At 47.0% G+C, this 14,619-nt stretch overlaps 1 pseudogene; it reads left to right on the top strand.

Annotated features, from left to right (window-relative positions):
* The first annotated feature begins 9,030 nt into the window (after positions 1 to 9,030).
* Positions 9,031 to 13,991, top strand: LOC144175477 (uncharacterized; annotated as a pseudogene).
* Positions 13,992 to 14,619: the final 628 nt, after the last annotated feature.

Below are 14,619 nucleotides of genomic sequence, written 5' to 3'. Positions count from 1 at the left end.
ATAGGCACAAGAAAAAACAAGTTACGCGGTGAAGTGTGCGAAATATATGTTGCTTTCAAAGAAACACGAACTTGTAGCGTGCGCCTATCTTACATTGGGGTCCGACAAAAAACGGCAACGGAGTTGCTACAGTTTTCTACAGTTTTGGAACAAATGGTGGCACGACAATGGTAGCGACGCCTTACATAGTTATTGTCTAGGCGAACAGTTCCTGTAAAAATACGTGTGTGGATGAGAGAAACCGACGTCAGCCTGGTTCTTCTATGCCACAAATTGATTACTGCAGATTTAGCACCTTCACTTCGAGTAAATGCGTCCATTATATATCTTCGCCCGGCACTTGAGCCTCGCTGCATTCGCCGGTTGCTATTCCACGTATATGCCATCGAATTGGATGCCTAGGCTAGGGTGCTAGGGGCCCGAGAAAGTTTTTCTCGGGACAGTTGTTTTATGCTGGGATGCTTCTCCTGAGGTGTCACCTTCTTCGCCACCGTAACCAGCAATACAGGAATGAGGCAGCTCGTCACTGGCATTCAGTCTTGACAGCGCCGATTCCAAAACTGACGCTTTCGGCTGGTCTGCTGAAGTGACTTCGTCATGGTTGTGATGTACACTATCGTGGGAAACTGCACGTGCACGGCGTTCTTGCTTACGCGCTTTAGATTTGTCTTTGGTCGGACTACGGTAGGCCATAGGACACTCTAGAAATTAAATACGCGGCTATTCAAGAGTAAACCTTGAACAGGATATTTAGCAATATAATTAATTCTGAGCAAACAGTCACGTTGCAGGTCTAGTTGTTGTTCTTTCCAATTGTCGGCGCCTTGAATTTCACAAGTGCTAGCCGTCGTAATTTTCATGATAAATTGATCAGCCCTGTACTTTGCAACCACAAAGGTTGCTCATCAGAAATGCATCGCCACAAACTGGCTGCGAGGCTATTCCACAAAAGGCACTGAAAGTAAAACGCTATTAAGGCTGCAAAAGAAAGAAAAATGCGAGCATTCTTCCATTCACCTAGTACGCACCTTAACTGCAAAAACTGTGCAGCTTTTAGACTTATAATATTGCGTCATAAATACTTTTCTTCCACATAATTTTTTTACATAGGTTTCAAGGAGCTGAAAATGCTATCTTGCGGCAAGGACTTTGGTTCGATACTCTTTTGAAGCCGCTGCCGAATGGTAGGCCCTCACCATATGTGCATGAAAAAATGCGCGGGCAATATAAAGTTCTCAACCTGAGTTTCTTCGTATGGCATGACTTCGGTGTGGGCGCTTTGACTCAAGCAAATAATTCATGCACAGCGCGGAGCGATAGGACACAAATAAGTGGCGCAGACACAGCGCTCACTATCAACTGAAGGTGATATTTTAAAAGTGAAATTGATACCAACAAAACAAACGTAAATAGTGGCCTTCAAGATCGTAATACTTTCTCACTGACGGCCGGCCAGATATTGTAACTTTGTAACCGATACCGCTACAGATTGCTTGCTAATAAGCGGATAAAGTACAAAGGCCTCGAGAATTACCATGGTACTCCTGGAACAACCATGGCGTTTAAGGCTTCACTTATAACACAGTGGTTTTGATGGTATATATGCTCCCTATTTCAGTGACACCTTCATTCGATAGTACAGCCTGTTGTTGGGGTTGTTAGTAGTAAATTTGTAAAGAAGCCACGGAGAAAATATGCAACTTTGTTTTATTCAAAAGATCTTGTGTTTTACAGTGGCCCCAGCGCTTGTCCGGATGCAAACGATGCTTTATTCAGTTAGAAATTAATCAATTTAAGTGAAAATTTTGATTTCCCCCCTGAATCGTGTGTTTTAGGGGTCTGCAATGACATCACAGTACCCGACCGCTCTGCAGCCAATTGCGCACGGCTGGGGTAGAGCAGCTGCGGTCGAGCGTTTGTTTATGTTACGGAACCTAGATGGCGCCACCATACCGTGGCAAGCCATTTTCTGCCTTTGGTTTGTTTTTGACCGTATTTAAACGTGCCTTGTTTTTGTTGTGGGAGAAAATAATCGTTACGTGAAACATAGTGCTCGCTCGAGGAATTTGGTCACGTAAGACACCATTGCTTGCGTCAATCGGCCAGTGTCGTCTGAGACAACCCCAAAGCCGCGCAGTGCTGTGCACCTAAACCAAGCGTAGTGCATGCAGGACCAACAGCAGTACGCATCAGTGCTTCTATGTTTACATGTGCTTTCGTAAGTTCCTCTGTTTGTCCCGCCATTCTTATTGCTTTAAGAATAATGTGCCCTTAATTCAAGCACAAATAGCTCGTTTTGCAAGCTTATAAGCTCAGCCTAATTTTCGTTTGCTTTTGCCGGCCTGCGCCAATCACAGAGCAGGCTGGTATGACATAGGTTGTGTTGCGGGAAATGAGCGAGTGGGTCGCATGGCCATTCCCTTTTTTCCTATTTATTTAGCTTACTTGAGAGAAGTATAAGTTAAAAGCGGCGTCAGTAGGGTTCTAACGGGGCAATCTTTTGAATGAACCAAACTTGTGTTTTGTCTATATCGCTCCTTTAATGGCGGAAATACTGCACGTGAGAGACAAGACAATAAGAAAGGGGCAAGATGGGTGTAGTCTCACGGCTAGCTTTATTAAAAAAAAAACGAACATAGATATATACCATCTATTGCATATGCGCACCAAGCAGCCAGTTCCCCCCCTTTCCCCTATTTCTTTATCAATGCACCATACTGTTCAAAAATTCAAACTCAATTCCGTACAACATAATAGAAGGTTCGGTATTACAATTTCATGGTTTTTAAGGATAAAAAGGCCTCAATCAACTCACGGCCGACTCGTTCGCGGATAATGCTCAGCACTTTCGTTTCATTCAACAGCGGCTGACATGGCCTGTCTTCACAGGCAATACAATGGTGTGGAAGATGAGACCCTGTATTGTTTTTCATTGACAGCTGGTGTTCCCTCAAACGGTCATTGACACAACGGCCAGTCTGGCCTACATATACCTTCCCGCATGTGAGTGTTATAGAGCATACAACCGCAGTAGCGCATTGCACAAACTGTGTAGTATGCTCCTTTATGCATGCTGTGGCCTTGTTTGATTCTTTGAGGATCTTGGGGAACAAGCTAGCCAACTTTCGAGGGGCACAAAACACTACCGGCACTCCGTGCCTGTTGGCTACACTCTTCATTTTGTGCGCCGCTTTGTGGAAATATGGTAATACCACTAGGGTTTTGCACTTAGGGGCGTCACCCTCACGGGTTCCGCTGCATTTGACCCTTTGCAGCAACGACTCGGCCACCGTTATCAAGACCATCAAAGGGAAGCCAGCCGTCATCAACCTACGCAACTGAGCAACGAAACGTTCATGAACCTTGTGGTGGCAGGACTTTATAAGCAATCCTTGAAGACAGGCCATGGAAACCGCTCTTTTGTCAGCGTTTGAGTGTGCATACTCATACGGCAACAAAGCTTTGCGTACCCTTGTCATGTAAAACCCACAAACATGGTGCGATAAAAATGTAAGCTTAAAGGAGCACTGACACGAAAATTTTGTTACACTTTTATTGCTTTTATCGATGCTTAATGGTCTGGTGAACCTGAAACAACACTTCAAATACTTCAGCGCACGATAGTTAATGACATTGAACGGCCTGAAAATCTTTTGTTTCAAATTCCCGCGCTTTCATCCCGAACGGCGCATATGACAGCCTCCCGGTTTGACCTCACCGCTTTGTGCGGACGTCACCGGCGCCCGCTTGAGAGGGTGTTGCGCCCGCTCGCCGCTCGTGGGGCCGCGCACGTGAAGTGACGTCACGAGTTTTTGGCGAGCGCTGTCGCGTCACTTCTTTTTCATCTCCTGGAGTGATGTCACGCTGATGTCCATTTGCTGAGTGCCGCTCCGCGCGCTGCTCCGTCGGCGCGATAAATGCGATGCAATTGAACTATGTTCTTCGTGTCGCAAGCCGCTCATATTTCAGCCAGGATATTCTGTTGAGTGAAGGAAGCGAACTGTGCAATAATATTAACGCCGAAAATTGGTGTCAGTGCTCCTTTAATATATAAAAACTGCAGGCAATAATCGCTTGGCATTTCATGAGTAAAAGAGAGGCCTTTCCCAACTCGTCGGAACAGATACAAAATCTCGTTAATAATGAAACTGTGTTTAGCAACAACAGGTGAAGGTTACAACGATGGATCTTTCAAAAAAATCAAGATGTAGTCAACATATCTGAAAACTTTCAGAACTTTCCCGTCCAAATCATGCTCCAGATTGTGATCAATGCGGCCCAAAACATTTCGCAAAAAACTGGTGCCACGCATGATCCGATACACACACCCGTACGTTGCACATACAATTTATCCTGAAACGAAAGAAAGGTAGACTGAATGTAAAATTCCAGCAGGGTAAATAAGTTATCTAACGTCATGCCGCACAAGTTCTGGAACGATATAAGATCGCTTTCACCAACACACTATTTAACCGCAATAAACAGGTCATGGTGCGGAATAGAATAAAATATATCCGTAACATCAACGGAAAAAGCGAAACCAACAGGCAGCCCTTGTTTTAATATTAAACCACCTCTAATGAATTCTTGGTTGCAAAGAGATCCTGACGTTTAAATGCACTAAAAGGCTTCTGCAAAAACCAGCTGATTAGAGGCTGCCACGTGCCCCTCTTGGTAACAATGTATTTAAGCGGGTTGTCCAGCTTATGGGTTTTTCCAGGGGGAAAAATGTCCAGGCTGTTGCATTTACACTGGCTAAGAGATTTTGCAAGCTTATCAATTGACATTTCTTTACACAACTTAACAGCAACAGCCTTTACCTTGAAGGCCACGACCTCCCTGGACGAGAAAAGTTTTTTGAGCGCTGATAAATGAAACACTGTACTTTCAATTAACCTTCCAACCTATGGAGGACAGTGTAGAACACTGCATTCAATTGCGGCTCATTGTTGCATATCACGTGCAGTGAAGTAAAGCGTACGCCACCAGGCTGCGGCGTATGTTATGCTGAAAGCTGATATTCGAGTGACATTTCCGCATGGCCATTGAGACATTTGTGTCTCGGCTTAGAAGAGAGAGAACACTGGATACTCACAAGGAGTGGCCATAGCAACTACCCGGAAAGGGCGAAAGAAGCCTAGACGCTCCTGGATGCAGGGGGCCTAGGCCTGACGGCACCATTACCCTTCTCGACCTTCAGGTGACGAAAGAAACGAGTCTGTACATCGCTTTTAACCGGTAGCGGACGGATACCGGTGTCCACCTCGGTGTTTTTTCTGGACATCCTGTCACTGCTCTCTCCACGTTAATGAACAAGCCTAAATACATTTGTTCTTCGCAATCCTAACGCCACAAAAAATCGGCCCGTGTGATTTCGGAGCTAAGAAAGAACGCGTACCCGATATACTGTATTCAATTTGCAGAGGCCGCTCACAGTCAAAGGGGGCAAAGCTTTTTATAAAACACAACCTGACGGGCCTGCTATGCGCGTATGCACAAGAAATGAGTGAGGCTTTGGCCTCGACATTTAAAAGAAGTGCACGTCATGCAGCTCCCTCAGCTCTAGCTACGGCACTATGTGCCCGAGCGACCTCCGCGTCCGACGTAACGACAGTGCGGAAAAGAAGACGACTCCTGGTGTTTATACAAATTTCCTGCCTGGGTACCCGTCCTGGTACGTTGACCAGACAAGAGAATCTAATAAAAAATAGGACAGCAGAACAATAACGTCTAGTGGCGAACTGAGAGCGCAGCGTTTTCCCCGAGCAGTGCGAGACACCGAACCACAACATCCAGCTTTTAAGTGCGAATGCACTTTATAAGCGACCCCAAACCATCCACCGCCGGCGGCGGCGGCGGCGGCGTCCGCAGTGCTCCTCTATATTTAAAAAAGAAACAGCATCCGGCGCCAGGTTTCGATCCGAGGACTTCGCGGCCGCAGCGCGACGCTCTACCAACCAAGCCACGGACGCGACGGTGATATCAGTGTTAGTGACGCGCCTTATATCTTTAACGCATTCAAACTACGTCGTCAGCGGCGTGCGTTGGCGACTCAGCGGCGTTATAGCGGCTTGATAACTGCGTGGTGTACACGTGATACTACAAACCCGATGGAAGAGATGGAAGAGAAGGCGGCGAGGCGGTGGGCTGCGGGGGCCGAGCGCAAGCGCCGCAAGCGGGCCGACAACCGTGCATTCGCACTTTCACATTCTCCCCCTCGGGGAAATGCGGGGGAATTTTTTTCATTGGGCTGTGGCCGACTCTGGTGGTACGAGCGAGAACGGATATGGCAGGCGCTCAAGTTAGATCAAGTGGACCATTACGGCAGCGAAGGAGGGATAAGCGCTGTGTTGCTGGTGATAATTTTTACGTGAATAGTATAACCTGCAGCTGCAAAAGAATGTCCGTTTATTTCATTTCATTTTTATTTCTTCAAGCATGGGTTTACAGAAGACTGGAGAGATCATGCGCACGTCTTAAACGTGGGAAACCTCTGAACAAGGGTGAGAAGTTCGTTTCTTTTTGCAGCGGATCCCCAAGTGTCAGTACCATAGGGAACTACCAGTGTGTGTGGAAGCGGTGTTCTTACGTTAATTCTGTATTTTTATCTAGCTTGGAGAAGGGGGAAGAGGAAATATATGGTCCCTCTCTGTCAGCAGCATAAACGCATTGAGGCTGGTTTGTTGTTTTCAGCGATGCAGAGCAGTGCCTGGCTGGATATCTGTTCCATCCCGCCGTTCTCCCTCTCTCTTTTATTATAGCGAGCATAAATGCATACGGAGGTTACTTTTAGGAGGGTTTAGACCCAAACAATCAAAGCGCTAAGCAACGGAAGCCCCTAAGCATCTAAGAAAATGGCTTTTACATCGAAGCAGTATATGTCTAACTCCCTAGTTTTCATCCCGGTGAAGCCGATTTCCTTGGTGGCGCTGGGCCGCTCCTCCTCGCCACCACCGACACCGCTTTCACAACTTATTCCCCTCGCCACCACGATGCCTCTTTCACAAGCAGCGCAATCGGCTGATAACGGCGGTAGCACCCTTATCAGGCGTTACCAGATCAGCTCGCGCTTTGAACGTCGACGTGAGCCCATAATTCTTTCTCAGCACGAACGGCTTCTGTCGACATTTTCGCCTTTGTATTTCACGCCTAAGCACGCGCCCATCACCGGTTAACGATTTACGTGTGACCTGGCTGGGAGATATATGCGTGCCCTGGCTGGGAGTAGAAGCAGGGGAGCGAGTATGCACAGTTTGTCTTCATGCTGCTATCTTTGACATGCGCGTTGTGCTGGCGGGAAATTTAAACGTGGAAATCTCACAGCTCAACGCTTCTGCTGTAAGCACCAGCGAAGCATATTCAAATAACAAAACAACGTTAGCAGCATTGTTTATTGCAGGAAAGCAATCGAACTGCGTTATAGTGGGACTCGCGGATGCGCTGTATCACTGCTTTTCGCTAGTTATTTTTCCGCTTGAAGAGTCAAAGACGGGTTGGTTTTGATATCCGCCTACTGAAACATCCATCGAAGTGACAAACCGCGCGGTGGCTCAGTGGTTAAGGCGTTGTGCTGCTGAGCACGAGGTCGCGGGTTCGATTCCCGGCCGCGGCGGCCTCTTTTCTGATGGAGGCGAAAAGCAAAAACGCCCGTGTGTACGAGCTTTCGGCGCACGTTAAAGATCCCCAGGTGGTCAAAATTAATCCGGAGACCTCCACTACGGCGCGCCTCATCGCCTGCGTTGCGTCGGTGCGTTAAACCCTACAATCAATCAATCAATCCATCGATAGACGTGTTTTTGTAGTAACTTTCAATTTTAAGCTTTCGGTGATTTATCTCGTCAGGTGAACAAGGTCACAGTAGCGTAACTCATATTAGGAGCTATGTGAGACAGACGTCGGCAAAATTGAGCAAGAATACCGGCTAGAAGAACGACAGCTTAGACTAGTGCGAAACAGCCTAAAAAATTTACAAATACAAGCTTACTTTAAATGTGGTTACGCCTGCCCGGTCGTGCTTCCGCCTGCGCCAGTCGCGCGCGTTTTTGACTGAGAGTTCAGCCATGTTGTTCAGGTTCATCTGATATCAGACATCGCCCTGAGTAGTTCTGAACGAGTTTCATCATGGCGCTAGTGTTTTAGCTTCATCTGACTCGTTGCGAGCCCGGTCTATGCCGACATGTTGTGCAGACAAGCGGTAGCTATGATTGGCTTCATAACACGTCGTCAACGTCCGATTTGAGGAGGAAAGTTTCTGTGAAACCTTAACTGTATTTTTTTACCTACGTGCCAATATCGTGCAATGAAACGGCTATGCATAGTTTGTTTATCAAGGCTCCACAGTTCTAAATACCCATACAGCACAATTTTTTTCAAATATCTTTATGGTAGCGTGGAGTTCATGTGTTATGATGGCGCTCGAGCAAGTGTTCACGCATCTCTTCGCCGTCTATTATCGAAGGACGATATTCTCCCGCAACCCTGAAGGTACATGGATGGGTATTAAATTAATTTCTGTCTACTTCATAAATTCGTAACCTCCTCATTGATAAATGTTGTTAACCCACAATGGAGTGGAAAGATATTTTAAGTTGATGATGCATCCAATATCCAAAAAAAACCGAAACTCTTACCATCGGAAACGGGCGCGCGCGAAGCTTGATCTCCACGAAAACAAAAACGATCAATATCGAAACATTATGATCGGTAGCGCTCAGTTTCTTCAATGGCTGCCTGCCTTCCAAGGAGCGAACCACGTGGCCTTCACATCACGCGCAAGAAGGTGAGCTGTCCGACAATAGATAAGAACCGCGCATGCGATGTAACGGGATGGGAGGGAGTAGGCTGATTGGCTTCACCTGTGGCGTGATATTCGTGCGCCCACGCAAGCTGTGAACGGCGAGCTCCAAAAATCTATCTATGAGCCCCGATAGGGGCGCATTCAGCTGTTTATCCGTGGCCACCAATTCCGAGCGGATACGTGCGAACTTCAAGTGAATCATCATAATGTATGGTCGTCACTAGAGAACAGGGATGAAGTTGGCTTCGCCGCAAGGTGTTTCAGCGTACGCCACCAACGACGGCGCAAGTCAGCCAATGCAATTAAGTGCAATGCACTTCTTAAGCGACCCTGAACCTGCGTCCAGCGGCGATGTCCGCGCACGTGGAGATGGGCGCGCGCAGCCTGGCCGCTGACATGGCACGTACCCACGTGGGGGATTGGCCAGGAATCTCCTCGTCTTCCTTAGCAACGGGGGGAGATGGGCGCGCGCTGCATACCCACGTAGGGGATTGGCCAAGAATCGGGCGTGAGAAGGGCTAATGCACCTGCTTAAAGGAGTACTGACACGAAATTTCAAAGCTGAGATCCGATCTAGCAATCAAGTACAACGACAACACAAATAGGTGTCTGTGAATAAATGCATCTTTCTTTCTTTGTAGTTGTGTGTGTGTGTGTGATCTCTCTTTCGCGAACATTACCGAACCGCGCAAATTCAACTCGTGCATTCGCAATTTCACATTCTTTCCCTCGGGGAAATGCGGGGAATTTTATTTGCATGAAATGACCTGATTAAGCAGGGGTGTCAACCATCAACACCCAATTTGATGTGCGTTGCCTTGCAACATAAAGTAATAGAGGCAATAAATGAAGCAAATAAAGTGAGAATTTGTGATTTCTTTTATATATTATTGAATTGTTTGGGGTACCTATGTACAGCCGGTAAAACGCTTGTCTATAACAGCGATTTCAACTTCAACCAGCTACATCCGAAAACTGCCCGAACATTCTCGTTCAAAACATGTCGGAGGCAAAAGCGAAGGGCTAAGACTTCAGAATTCCGCAGTAGTTTTATTCAAATCCCGCTCCGGCGGGGCAGGATAGGGCTGAGAGTACGAACGCTGTGTTATAGACAAGCCTTTTACCGGCTGTACACCCCGTGGCAAAATAAGCCGGGGCACGCGAGCGCGTGTCAAAATGCATCGCCGCACCATCTGACGTTGCACTTCTGGTGTCGAGACATCGATGTACGCGTGCGCGTCCAACCAAGCTCGTTATCCTGTCTTTTTCTTCAGTTCCAGCGGCAAAGCTGATCACATTCAGCGTTTCGCGATAGGGGTCACTCTCTGCTAACATGCCTCGCTCGTACACGCTTCGGACAGTATTTCTTTCTCTATGCTTCGGAGGCGAAAGAGGAGGCAGAAGTGTGCGTTGCTCCCTTTGCCCCAAAACGACAGATGACGCATCTTGCCCGTCTCGGTGACGAACTTGATTGTTTGATTGTAGGATCTAACACGCCGACGCAACGCAGGCGATGAGACGCGCCGTAGCGGAGGACTCCGGATTAATTTTAACCACGTGGGGATCTTTAACGTGCGCCGAAATCTTGTACACGCGGGCGTTTTTGCTTTTCGCCTCCATCGGAAAAGCAGCCGCCGGGGCCGGGCATGGAACCTGCATCCTCGTGCTCAGCAGCGCAACGCCTTAGCCACTGAGCCACCGCGGTGGGTTCTGTGACGAACTTGTGCCACGGATATTGCATCGCGACGTTGTAATTTTTGCCTAAAACATGCAGTAGGTTGATAACTATAAATAAGCAGACCAAAACCGGAAGGAATGGAGGTGAGAAATAGTTTATTTTAATAAAGTGTAATGAGAGGTCACCTTGTACACGTATTACAGCAGTTACGGACGGGAAAAAACGCAAATATCTACGTGATCGTGGTTTTGACAAAAAAGAAAAAAATAAAGATGTTTCCGTGCGCTTTCAATTGGCTGACACAGAAACAGACCGAACTTTCCCCTTTAGACCGGCACACAACCGATATCGCCTTTAAGGTATGTCACCACCTTTGAAAAGGCATATTTTTATAAAAATGACTTTTTCTTTTTTCAAAGATTCAAAAATGTTGTGCAGAAAGAATTATGCTTCTATCCTTTTTGGTTGAAAAGTTACAGCCAAATTTCTAACAGTTGGTGAACCGTTCGAAACCGAAACAGATGTGGTGTGGTAGCAAAAATTGACAACTCAGTGAAAATCGGCGGTGTATATTGAATTGTTTCTGTTAGGTTCTGGTCTAGTACATAAAGATAATCGAAAATAAATTTGCGATGCTTTCTGTTTTCTAAACATCGCTTTAAACTTCCGTAAGGGGGACGCACGACGCTAGAGGCGTCTCAGGTGCTCACTTTGCGTGCGCTTTATACTACAGCTGTGAGAGCTTCGGGGTCGTCCTGTTGATCGGGATTCTCTTTACTAGCGAAAGTAAAGCATTGGCGGAACGTTTTTATAAGAAGTTTCGGGTGAAAAGGCGACTGAAACGAACGTTTTGTGGAAATCGGCACACGGTGAATGCTCCGACCAAAGACCATGCTGACGTCAATGTTTCGGCGAGTGCTGCAAAGCTTGGGGACGTGGACAACAACTGTGAAGTGCCCCTACAAGACCCTTTATTGAAAGGTAATAGGATTATTGATGTGGAGATTCTGTCATCTGTTTTTGCAAAATTGGCCTGCCCAGAATGCACGACGATGTCACTCCGGTTGGAAGAATCCTCGCAGCAGGGAATATCTTTTGCATACGTCGTTGTTTGTGACGCCTGCGGATTTGGACATTCTTTTCAATCGTCAAAAAAGGCTGGAAGTGCTATTGAGAATAACCTGCGTCTTGTCTACGCTATGCGGCAGCTTGGCAAGGGTTATTCTGGAGCTGTAACGCTGGCGAAAGTAATGAGCATGCCACCACCGCCTTGGCATTCTGCCTACCAAAAAATATCTACCAAGCTCTATAAAGCGGCAGAGACTGTTGCGTCTGAGTCAATGGCAAATGCCGCTGCTGAAGGGCGTTGTGTTGTGCAAACTACTGACTGTGGTGTATCAGGGGATGGCACTTGGCAAAGGCGTGGACATTCTTCATTGAACGGCTGCGTCTCCTTGATATCTGTTGATACTGGCAAAGTTATTGACGTTGAAGGTATGTCAAGTAAATGTAGGGCATGCCATTTGAAAAGCAAGTTGAACCCATCAAGTGCTGAATTTATAGAATGGAAGGCAAACCATACCCAGTGCCAGGCGAACTACACCGGTAGTGCTGGTGGCATGGAGGCCGTAGGGCTTTATCGTATGTTCGAGCGTGCAGAAAGAAGTCGTCAATTAAGGTATGTAGACTTCTATGAAGAAGGCGACTCCAAGAGCCACGCTGCAGTAAAGGACATATATGGCCCAAATAACGTGCGGAAACTGGAGTGCATTGGACATGTACAAAAGCGAGTAGGGCGCCGCCTACGAGAGTTGAAAAAAAAAACTGTTCGTGGACTAGGAGGCAAAGGAAAGCTAACCGACGTTCTCATCGACCGCTGCAGAACTACTATGGTACAGTCGAATCCACTTATAACGATACCGCTTATAACGATATATCGGATATAACGATGGACAACGATTGCACCGTCCAATTTTGTATGCTTTCTATGGTAAAATAACCCGCTTATTACGATACTCCCAAGCCCCGATATCGGATATAGCGATTGAATCCGCTTACCGCGCGCGCCGAAAATGCGAGCTGCCGCCGGCGCTGGCGCCGGCACTCGGCGCCGACAGCACGCGACGCGCCTTGCATCCCGTCCACCCCTCAGAAAACGAGTCGACTGCGCCAAGCGAGAGGAGGAGCAGCTTTTCTTCCCGACTCCCCTCCCGGAGCCGCTGCTTTGGCCTCGTCCGCGTGTCCGGCCGAACCAACGTTCGGCTGGTTCGGCCAGTGCGGCTCGCACTGCTCGCAGCTCGGAAGTTTCCCTCGCCTTTTCTGCGCGCCGAACTGAGTGCTTTTTTTTCTCCGCATCTGCCTCCGTTCAACGTTTCACCAGTTTCACTGCGGAGTCGGACTGAACGTTCGGACGTCATGGCCGATTCGCCTGCGGCTCTGCGGCGAGCATCTAATTGCCTGGAGCAATTAGATGCTCTCAAAAAAGATGTGCGTCAGCTTCGCGTGAAGCAGTAAAAGCTGACTGACTATGGCTTTTCTGCAAACGAGTAGTTTCCCTACCTCACTTGCATGCTAATAAAATGTTTTGATCTCTCTTGTGGCTTTTTTTTTCTCGACCCGCTTATAACGATTATCGGTTATAACGATTGGATTTTCTTGGCACTTGGATATCGTTATAAGTGGACTAGACTGTATTGCCATCAGAGCGAATGTGGAAGACCTGCACGCAATGAAGCAAGCAACATTAGCAATCCTGTTCCATTGCAGTTCAAAGATGAAGCACCAAGGCATGGTCTGTGTCCTCTGGGTCCCGAGAGTTGGTGCGGGTTTAATCGACAGAAAGCACTCGGTGGTGGACGCTACAAGCACAAGGGAGGCCTTTCCGACGAGGTACTCAACCAAGTGAAGCCAGTGTATGCTGACCTTTGTAAGGAGGAGCTCCTAAGCAAGTGCCTGCACGGAAAAACCCAAAATGCCAATGAGAGTTGTAACACTACGATTTGGCAACGGGTACCCAAAGACGTCCACGTGGGCTTGCCTGTCCTACTTTTTGGTTTATGTGACGTTGTGCGCCACTTCAATAATGGCAGCAGAAGCACAGCTGATACTTTGAGAGAAGCAGGCATCGAAGCTGGCCACCATACTCTCTTAGCATGTCGCACTAGTGACCGGTACCGTGTGAAGAAGGCCCAGCGTAACTCAACGAATGAGGAAAAACAACTCCGTAAAAAAAAAGATGGGCAGCTACAAAAGCCAAACGAGAGTGTGTGGCAAATAACCAGGGCCCTAGCTATGAACCTGGTGGATTTTAACTTTCTACGGGGTGATTCTCTTGTTTGTTCATGGACTGGAAAACTTTATTCTTGTTTTTCTCAAAACTTTATTTTTTGTACTTTCTTGCTACGCAAACAGTCGTAACTTCTAAATAAATGCAGCATTTTCAACGAAACTTTCCCTACTCATTTCTTTATTACCAACGTATGCAATGAACTAGGATAATTGAAAACTAATGGTAAGTTTTTATGTAATCAAGTTTTATTTTACAGAATCCCTAACAAAAGCCGAATTTTTTCGCTTTCTTCGGAATTTTTGCTGTAACTTGATTCCCATATATCGGATCGCAAAGATCCTAGTTAGTTGCACAGCCTGGATAGTTGGGTACCCCTGTGCCGAATAGTTTACAATTTCTGCACAGCTTTCGTAAGTTATGAATGTTCGCGTTACAGCTAAGGTTGAGCAATTTTTCGTCACTAACAAGTGCCAATAAAATTTTTTTCACTCTTTTTTTATTTTAAATACCACTTATAACGGTCTTTCATAAGGTCAATGTAAAATAAAAGTTTTGGTGTTAAAATAAAATATTTTTGAAAAAGGTGGTGACAAAACTAAGATATCAAAATTTTGCTGCAATGCATTTTTTGTCACAGGCACGCAGATAGAGCAAAGCCCGCTTTACCCTCGCCGTCCGCCGCCCAAGCGCGTGCAAGCGAGATGGGTTGAGCACAAAAAGTGGCCCCTTGCGCCAAGCGCTCAATGCCATCAGCTGTGTCCTTTGAAGCCTCGGAAAAGACAGGGAAGTGCATGGGGCTTGGCTGCGCACACGCACAGCGGTATCTCGACACAGAAGACAGAAGTGCGAGGTCAG

The sequence above is a fragment of the Haemaphysalis longicornis genome, unplaced genomic scaffold (genome assembly GCF_048455015.1).
Source record: "Haemaphysalis longicornis isolate Haplotype H1 unplaced genomic scaffold, Haemaphysalis longicornis Haplotype H1 scaffold_3, whole genome shotgun sequence".
Taxonomy (NCBI): Eukaryota; Metazoa; Arthropoda; class Arachnida; order Ixodida; family Ixodidae; genus Haemaphysalis; species Haemaphysalis longicornis.
Note: the sequence above shows the minus strand (reverse complement) of the source record. Positions and strands in the feature narration are given on the sequence as shown.